This window comes from Rattus norvegicus, chromosome 15 (assembly GCF_036323735.1).
Source record: "Rattus norvegicus strain BN/NHsdMcwi chromosome 15, GRCr8, whole genome shotgun sequence".
NCBI lineage: Eukaryota > Metazoa > Chordata > Mammalia > Rodentia > Muridae > Rattus > Rattus norvegicus.
The window spans coordinates 41,701,277-41,710,984 of NC_086033.1; the positions used below are offsets into that span (position 1 = coordinate 41,701,277).

Consider the following 9,708-nt stretch of genomic DNA (forward strand, 5'->3'; position numbering starts at 1 on the left):
GGTCCGACTTCCTTTTTGCTGTTTCAAACCATGAGAGAAGCCACAGTACAGTGCTCTGAGCTCAAGCGGGGGCGGGGCGGGGGCTTCTGATTTCCCTATGTCAACTTCTGCCATCCTTTCTTTTTGGTATTTTTTTGTTTTGGAGATGGGGGTGGTCCTTAATTTGTAACCCAGGCTGGCCTCAAAATCCTCCTGCCCCTGTGGCCTCAGACTCCTCAGTGCTGGGATTAAAGGAAGGAGGCGCCATGCTTGGCTAATGATCTTGGGTTTTTTTTGGTAAAGTCTGTTATAGATTTCTCTTAAGAGTTAATGATTCTTTTGTTTGTCTATTTGCCTCTTAAAAGAAAATGTTTTCTGTTTTCTGCTTTGAGGCTAATTTTTCTGCCTCCAGTCACTTTTTGAGAGCACAGCTCATCTACTCTCAAGACTATTCTATAAAGATGCTCATGTGAGATCTAACAACAAATTCCACATAAAGCAAATAATAAGTACTCAGAATCATTAGGTATCTACCAGCAACAGCTAATGGATCTGTCATTATTATGATAGAACCATGGAGATCTAACAGAAAGCAAATACAATCTTAGGGGGTGAACAAGGGTAGCTATGTACTTGCACCCTCTAATTTTCCTGTAAATCTCTGGAGTGAGTGGGAAGCCATAAGAAATACCTTGGCAGGGTAAAGCATCTGGCCTCGTTTTTTACACATTACTACCCAATTTAAAAAAAAAAAAAAGACAACCTACAGCAGAACCTTTGGAAAGTCAGTGTAGCATAGTTGTTTGGGCAGGAGGAGAAACCTCAGAAACTCCTTAAGAGACAACGAATTGGCTACGATGTAGTTTGATATTTAGAAATTGAAATGGAAATGATAATTCACCATAAGAAGGCTTTCGAATCATCCAATGCAAGGGAAGTAACACATGAAAGTGAACAAGACGAGTTTATCCATAAAGAATGAGGATGCTGTCCCAGTGGACGTGGAAAGACCCGGTGGGTCCCTGAAGGAAACGTAAAGGCAGACAGTATGTATTGGAGGTAACAGGTAGGGAGTGAACGGGTCAAGGAGCAAAACTGTAGGAAAGGGGACAAATGAAGGAGAAAGTTTCGATTAAGCCAGAGTAGGAAAATTCCGGTGCTGAGTTAGAAGCGGGGATAGGGAAGAATGGCGGGACGGGACCGGTAGTGAGTTGGAGAGAGAATAAGAGAGTAGAGGAGTGGGGAGAGGAAGGAGAAGAGATCGGGAGAAGGCACTGGAGGATTGAGAAAACCAGGCCAAACAGATTGTGCAGAATGAATAAAGATGCCCCTAAGAATGACAAGTGCCGCGCAGGGGGCAGAAACAACCTCTCCGGGGAGCAAATGAAACAACAGGATTGGGTCCAGGGACGAACGCTGGCGCACACCCAGCCTTCCGCGCACCGCAGTGGTGTAGTTTAGGGGTAACTGTCGTGTGTGTGTGTGTGTGTGTGTGTGTGTGTGTGTGTGTGTGTGTGTGTGTAGAGACCACTCCAGCTTTTCACTACGCATGGCACTGTGATGCTCTGCCAGAAATTTTACTAAGATCGAATTTTTGTAAGAATCGGGATGCAAATGGAGGGACGGTGGTTGGACAGTGTCCTTCCCTGAACGTCAGCACGCTGATGCCAAGCCATTCCACTCTTCTAGATAAGCCAGACTCCCCGAAGTTCAAGAAATATACGCCTACAAAGATACTTCTGTTTTGCAAAAGCCTGGAACCGAGAACCCAGATGAAGGAACTTTTCCTAGGTCCAGTTTCTCTGGCCGCTCATCAACGGGCTTCTCACCCTAGTATTACGGTGTTAATCACGACTCCCTCAATATTGCAACAAATTCGGCTAAAGAAACCTGAATGATAAGCGGCTTGGAATCCGGTGTGGTTGAGACCCTCCACTGAGTGTTTTTTTCCATGACAATAGTCGAGTTGGGGGGCACATTTGAGGGAGAGCTTGGCAATCTACTACACCACCGACCTAAATCACCCATAAACCTACGGTTCTCTCTCCTTTCTGTGGGAGCGGACTTTCACTGAGCAAATTTGTATGGGTAATTTTTTAGGGTCCTCACGTTGGCGGAAGCAAACTAGGAAGAAATGGGGAGCAGGGCAGGGATGTAGAGCGGAGACAGAGAGAGAGAGACAGAGAAAGTCAGAGAGAGAGACGGAGAGAGAGGGAGACGAAAAAAGAGGGAGAGGGAGAGAAGGAGAGAGGGAGAGAGAGAGAGAGAGAGAGAGAGAGAGAGAGAGAGAGAGAGAGAGAGAGAGAGAGAGAGAGAGACTGTGGTGGGGAAGACTGTGGTGGGGAAGTCGTGTTGAGTCTGGTGGGCTAGCTGAGGGACTGCCCCAGCAAACAGGCCAACAGCATTATACTGTACAGATGTCTCCGTGTCTGTTATTAAACTCCAAGCGGGAAAAGCCGCGCAATATCTGGCGCCCAGGAGAGGAATTCTTGGGTACCACATAGGACACCTGAAGAGGGTTCATAGGCAGCAGGCCCAAGGCTCGCCCTTCTTGCTCGCCCAGGTCATCCTGTGGCCCAGGTAGGTCACAAGTGTGATTTTGGCTCGAACTTTCTTGTCCTTAGACCGAGCTTCCTAGTTCATCACTCCTGTTAGTGAGGAGGCCGACTTCAGCCACGACTCATCCATTCGCTATCCCCGCTCCCTCCCCAAAGAGACTTGAGCCACCGCGGTTCAGACTGGTTGAAACACGTTCGGAGTAATCCGGCTTCACATTTCCTACCCAGAGCTAAGTGGCGAGCAGGTTCGGCAAAGTGACAGCGAACCCCATTGGCAGGGACTTCCCCAGCCTTGCGAAAGGGGCTTGCTTTGCCACTCTGCTCCATCTGGCCGCCCGGCTTTGCCTCTACCGCTCAGGTTCACTATGGGGAGGTCCAGCGAATTCCGGACTCCTCGGGCAAGCCGCGCAATTTGCATGCTTCTGGCCACGCTCCCCTCGGACTGCGTGCCTGTATCGCGGCGCCTTGAGGATAGACTCTTTGAAGATGAGTCATTCAGTGACTGGACTCAGCTTTTCGGCTTGACTTTGGGCATATCTCTCCCATTATTCTCCTCCCCGTTCGGGAAGTGAGGAAAACAACCCAAACAAGGATGCAACAGTGGTTCGTGAGCCGCGTCGTAACTTCTCTCACTTGGGGACAATTCTGTCTCGCTGGGCAGCGCAAGGGCTTTTTCTGCGGTCGTATTATTTGAGACACCCCATCTCCTTACCCACATTGCATCCACCCCTTTAAAGAGTGTCACTTTCTGTCCCCTGAGAAGCCTAACTGGTGGCAGGGTTTTCCCCGACACTTGGAGGCCCACGGTCTACAGGCAAGAAGACTCTCGGCCGTGCCCTGTACTCCCTCCCCGAGCTGCACCGGATCCGGAGCTCGACGCCGTCAGCTCCTTTTCTTTTGGCGGGCGGATTGGAGCGTGGTTCTCCCCGGCGGCGCCCATCTCTGAACTTTCCTACCCTCCGCCCAGGCCTGACGCCGCTAGATTTGTTGATCTTAGATCAGCCCCCGGCCTTTATCACCCGAGATCCGGGAGTCCCGCGGCGCCCCCCGCCCCCCTCGTGCACTCCTTCCCGCAGGAGAGCCTTTCAAGTCTTTCTAGAAATCTCCCTTAATTTCCTTTACAGAACCCACAGAAAAGCTGTCTAAACTCCCAAGGTCGCGGAGAACCTCCAGAGCCTAAAAAAGCCGCGGATTTGTCCCCAGGCCGCACTTTCGATCCGAGTAATGCAGGTGAAAGTGCCCCTCCCCCATTATTCGGATAATTGCCTCGAATCTCCACTTAGCGTTGTGTTTAAACAACTGGAGATTGATGGCTGTAGCCCCGAACCCCTTCCTCTGGGCAGTTCCCAGCTCTGAACCTCCCCAGACTTCACGGGTGCAAGCCGTGACTTCGCTTCCTGTGCAAACAGAACCAGACATTAGAAAGCCGTTGGAAATGGGTATTTGATTGGTCCTGAGAGACACAACAGGGACCAGCTCATGAGTATTTCTTGCGTGCCAATCACAGAAAACGGTTTTTAAGATCCCACGAAACGCGATCCAAAAATACAAAAAAAAAAAAATGCGCAGAACGTGCCTAGAAGAACGAAACCGGTGGCATTGAGCCCGTAAAAATAAGCTCCTAAAGGGAACTTTCGAATATCATCTGCCCGGGGCTGATTTATCAAAACAAAGATAGCAGAAACGAACCGTTTGCAGCTACTAAAAACAGCAATCCCAACAACGACGTGGACGACGAAGGCAAGTGACCATAGTTCATAGAATTCTTGCACCCTCGTAATGTTTTCCTTTAACCAATATAAGTATTTTATTCTTTTTCTCTTCGATTTAATTTTTTTTTTTTCAGAGAGCACTGGGGGATGAGAATAGGAGGAAATGAGTGAAGTGCTGGGGGAATCAGAGTAGAGGGAAAGGATAACTTTCCAGGTAGCTTTTGAGTTTACTGCTGGAAGTCCATGCTAGCTTCCGGGGATGAGGGACTGACTGCAGGCGAATATAAGCTCACCCTTGCTTTGTGGAGGCAATGTGTCCTGCACCAGTGCAAGGGAATCTAGACACTTGACACCAAATCCTACCCAGTGCCGGAAGAACACCAGTATCAGAAATGCGTGAATGTCGGTTAACTTCTGAGAAAATGGAGGAGGTCTGCAATGTTAGCAGCCTGACAGCACCCGGGTTGTTTTTCAGTTCTTCCAAGGCCTCGGGTTTCCTTATTCCGAGTCCTGTCCTCCAAGAGCCTACTGTACCTGCTGTCTCAACTCCCTCATTTTGGATTCAGCCCTTTCCTGATTCAAAATAATAGGATTCAAAGTTCAGAGCAGCCACCACCCCTATCTTGAGAAGAAGGAGAGGGAGGTAGGTTTGACTCAGCCGAGAAAGTCCACACAGCCGGAGGCTTCTCCCCACATAGAGTGAACGGGGTGGAGTGGGGTGGGGTGGGGGTGGGGTGGGGGGACATACACCTGCAGGGCCCACCTCTGCCCAGCTAGACACTGACCCTCACAGATCAATGAAAATCAAACTCACACAGCAGCTGGCTGACCCTTGGCCTGCTTGAGCAGGGAAAAGGAGGTGCAAATCCATTCACAACCAGTACAGCCAATGGGGATCATCTGCACACCTTCTGGCCCAAAACTTCCAGGGTGTGCTGTGGCAAGGCTGAGAAAGGCTTGCCCGAGTCCCCCAAGGAGGTCCCTAAGAGGACACAGGTGGCCACAGGGCACCCCAGAGAAACAAACCAACCTGGTTTTGCTGGAGGGAGCAAAGGCCCAGGGATACCTGCTTCAGTCTGCTTGGCCTCTGGCCAGCCTGCATCCACTCCCCTGGGTTTTTCTAGGGGGGACCAACCATTGCCATTAGGTTCTAACTACAGGAGTCAGGCAGTGGACCAGGAAATAGAGAAACTAAAATGCCAGCCAATTGTAAGAAAGAATAACAGAGATAGAAGTGGAGAGAGGAGAGAGAGGAGAGAGAGGAGAGAGGAGAGAGGAGAGAGGAGAGAGAGAGAGAGAGAGAGAGAGAGAGAGAGAGAGAGAGAGAGAGAGAACACTAGGTGAGCACCTCAGCAGGTTGTCCTAGAAACAATCCATTCTTTTTCCTCTAGGCAAAAGCTGAAGAATTCCCACCACCCACTCCACCGAGTCTGGGTGGGTACCCTGGACCGAGGCCTTTCTGTTGTTCCCTCTTCCCCAGTTTCCTCCCCACCATGCACAGTGCTCCCGTGGGATTCCATCCCGAAACTGTTCCTCCTGGCCTCCTGGAAGGGGGACCATTGGAGGTGACTCACCCTAGGTGGAAGCTCTTCACGGCTTGTTGGAGGCCAGCTTTCAGGGACAGAACAGCCTCTAGGCCCAGAGATTCCAGCCTGTTTCAGCCGGGTGGGAGGGAGACTTGTGAGCTAGGTCTCCCGACTCCCTCTGCTCCCAGCTTCCCTCTCAGAATTAGATAACAGCAAAAATAGATAAGAGAAGTGATTCATTAATTCAGCGAGTCCCGTGGCTGGTGACTGGCTTTTTCTCGTTGGTATGTATGGAAGTGGAAGGAAGCCCTGGCAGGCTTAAAGCCCTGGCTGGACTTTTTTTTTTTTTTTTTTTTTTGGTTCTTTTTTTTTTTTTCCGGAGCTGGGGACCGAACTTCAGGAGGTTCTGCTGAGGCTGCCCGAGGTCACTCAGAAGGACTGGCACAGACGGAACAGCCCCAGGGCATCACATTTACTGGGAGAATGCTCCTCCCGCAACCTGCTGCTACACCCCAGGCCTGCGCTTAAAAAAGTGGTCCTACAGGCCTGAGGTGTGGAGACCCTCCTCCTATCTACTACATGACAGTGGAAAGCAATGGGTGTTTTAGAGCCTCATTGGTTAGCAGCAGGGGCAGCAGGTCCTCCAGAGTTTAGCTTAAGACCTGGAATGAGGTCACCCAACTCAGAGAGTTGGCCAAGTCATGGAGCAAGGAAACTGTGGAACCCACTTTGGGTTCTCCCTCAGTTGAAACCTGGGCAGGTGATAATCGGTAGCCTCTTAGCATAGGAAAAGAACAGAATTTTTCCTTCCCTGAGCAGGGATCTTCTTCTAGGTGACTGTCACAGCTCTGATGAATACACCTAGGGATGTGGAGCTCTGTTTCCCCTGGCCCCCAAATGACCCAGAAATTCAGGGTTAGGCCCTGAGAAAGGTTTGCAGAGTGAGCCGTGGGAACCAGGCAGACAGATCCCTCTGGTTTTACTCAGGGTAGATGGCCCCTGTGGAGTTGGTGTCTCCCAGAGGAACATCTTAATAACAACAAGAATCCTTTAATGCCTACTTTAATGCATTTCCCAGTTCCCGGTTTCCTGGGGTCCTTGAAACAGTTCCTGAATGGTGGAGAGAATCCAGACAAGTTGTTACTGATCTCCAAAGGTAGAACAAGAACCTAGAACTGGAAAAGCCAGGAGTGTCTACCAGGAGAAAATAGGCACTGAAGAGAAAAAGAGGCAAAGGAAGGCCTGGAAGAAAAGGGGAAGATGTAAGAGAGACAGGACTGTATTTCCCTTCCAAGAAGTTTGTTATGAATATTTTCAGAGTGATGAATAAGGTGTCCACCATGGCCCTCTGTCTCTATGTGTTGCCCTTACCAGATGACTTGCAGAAACTATTCAACAGGAAGATGTTCATGTAAAACTCCCTGAAGCGTCAGGTCATTAAAATTCCTCAAGAGTGAGCTGAACGTGATGAGGCACAGGCCTTCTCTGTCCAGCAGGCTGACTGTCACCAGCCCAGAGCTTTGGTCCTGTGGGTTCTACTGTTGTTATTATAAAACAAACACAGCACAAATGTCACAACTTCACTGCTTTACTCTGCACGGTTCAGTGGCGTTAAGGACATTTCTATATAACCACATCCCCTCCAGACGCATTCTCTCTCCCTCCCTTCTTCCTCCCCCAACCCCCGTCTGCCTGTCTTCCTCTCTCCCTGTCTCTGCCTATCTCTGTGTCTCTGTCTCTTTCTCTCTCTCTCTCTCTCTCTCTCTCTCTCTCTCTCTCTCTCTCTCTCTCATTACTGGAGTTGAATCCAAGCCTCTGAACATACAAGAAAGAGCCCTACCTATTAAACTCCACCTCCAGTCCCTATTTTACCCTTTAAAAAATAGATTTATTTTTGCCTTTTGTTATATGTCTGTGTATGTATCTTTATCTGAGGCTGGAGTGGACCCAATATGGGTGCTCTGGTCCTCTGGGAAAGCATCAAATGTTCTTAATCACTGAGCCATCTCTCTAGTCCCCCAGTTTTGATTTGAGACAGGGTTTTACTCTGTAACTCAGGCTGTATTTGAACATCCAATCCTCCCTGCCTCACCTCCCGAGTGCTAGAATTACAGGCATGAATCCCTGCTTTTTCCTCCCTCCCTCCTCTCCTTTCTTCTTCCTGACACCAGGTCTCTTGTGGCTCAGGCTGGCTTTAAACTTGTCAAATAGCATGACCTGGAACTCTTGATTCTGCCAGCAGCTATGGCATACATTACAATGGCGACAGGCGTATATCACCATGTCAAGTTGACGGTGCTGGGGATCAAACTCATCCTCATACAAGAAACACAGAGCTCTTATGTGTTTTGAGGGGTTCTAAACTCAACCATTCTGTAGTCTAGCCTGTGGTTCCACAGTAAGCACTCAAACAACACAGCCCCAGCCCCTCTGCCTTCTGCTAGTATGAGTTTGATGACCACAGACACCTATTACTGGGGTGCTGCATTATCTGTCCCTTAGAAACTCACTCTTCTCACTTAGCACTGCAGCCTCATATTTTATCCACATTGTAGCACACACTGGCGTTTCCATCCTCTCTAAGGCCAAATGATGCTAGCCCATGTATACAGACCACATTTTATTTCTCTATCCATCTGTTGACAGATATTTGAACTATTGCCAACTTTAAAAAATGGTTTCCTTTACTTTTTGAGATTATAATATAATTACATCATTTCCCCTTTCCCTTTCCTCCTTCAAAGTCTTCCCATATACCCCTCCTTGCTCTCTTTCACATTCATAACCTCTTTTTCATTAATTGTTGTTACATGCAAGTGTGTATGTGTGTGTGTGTGTGTGTGTGTGTGTGTGTGTGTGCATCTATTTACCTATCTATATTTCTAAATAGTAAATACAGCCTGCATAGTCTGTATAATGTTACCTGCATATATGTTTTTAGGGCTTATCATCTGATATTGAGTAAGCACTTGGTGTTCTCTGTCCTGGGGAAGACCTTGCTACTTGTAACAGTTGAGATTGATACTCTGGTAACACTGCACAAAGATCTGTTCTGTGCCCTGTTTTCCTTTCTTTTGTGATTATCCCCAGAAGAGGAGTTGCCCTTCCAGATAGTAACTCGGTGTCTTATTTTGTAAGTAATTGCTACACTACTTTCTGCCTTTCACAGTTTGGATCTAAAATTGGAGAGGGTCTCTTCTTTCCTTACTGGAAGCAGCACTCACTTCAGCTGGCGTCCCACTGAGGGGCAGCCTGCAGACCTTCTGAGGAGTTCTGTAAGAGAGAAGTTTGGTAGCCATGGAGATGGTCAGATGTGAAGTTCTTTCCAGAACTCTGTGAGAGCTGAGAGAACACCCATAGGAAACTAGCAAGAGACCCCAGGCCCCATGTTAGCCCTGCTGTCTCTGTGAGACCACAGGAATTTGGACTTTTCATAGTCTTGCAGGACTTCCAATATTCAGGAAAAATATTTTATTTTGTGTTCCAAAAATATTATTATTATTTTTAAGGAAACCATGAAGACTGGTGGTAAATTATCCTATAATTCCAACACTTGGGAGGTAGAGGCAGGAGATCAGGAGTTCAAGGTTGTCTTCAGCCACTTAGCTAGTTTGAGACCACCCTGAACTAAATGAGATCTTGTCAAAAGAAGAAGGGTCAAGAAACCTGGGGCAGTTAGTGACATGCATTTTGGGAGGGCCTGGAATTCTACTCTCTTTTGGTTAAGCCTGTGATTCAATGGCCACGGCTAGAGTAGCCCGATTCTGAGGAGAAAGGGGAAGTCTTTGCCTAGTGAAGTCTAGATGAGGTGATAGGGCTCTCCTTGCCTGACTCCTGGGAAGAGAGCTTGAAATCTGTGTTGTCCCCTTAGGTCAGAGGGACAAGCCATGAGGACCGTGAGGTTAGCAGAGCTGTATGTTCTAAGGACACTAG

General features: G+C 48.5%; 1 protein-coding gene across 2 annotated transcripts in view; it reads right to left on the bottom strand.

The window, feature by feature from the left end:
- The window catches only part of Gata4 (GATA binding protein 4), a 71,681-nt gene extending 65,705 nt beyond the window's left edge, over window positions 1-5,976 (bottom strand). For both annotated transcript variants that reach the window (XM_063274589.1, XM_017599788.3), the window contains exon 1: window positions 5,824-5,976. The gene's annotated coding sequence lies outside the window, so the exon portion shown is untranslated. The remainder of the gene's footprint in view (window positions 1-5,823) is intronic.
- Window positions 5,977-9,708: the final 3,732 nt, after the last annotated feature.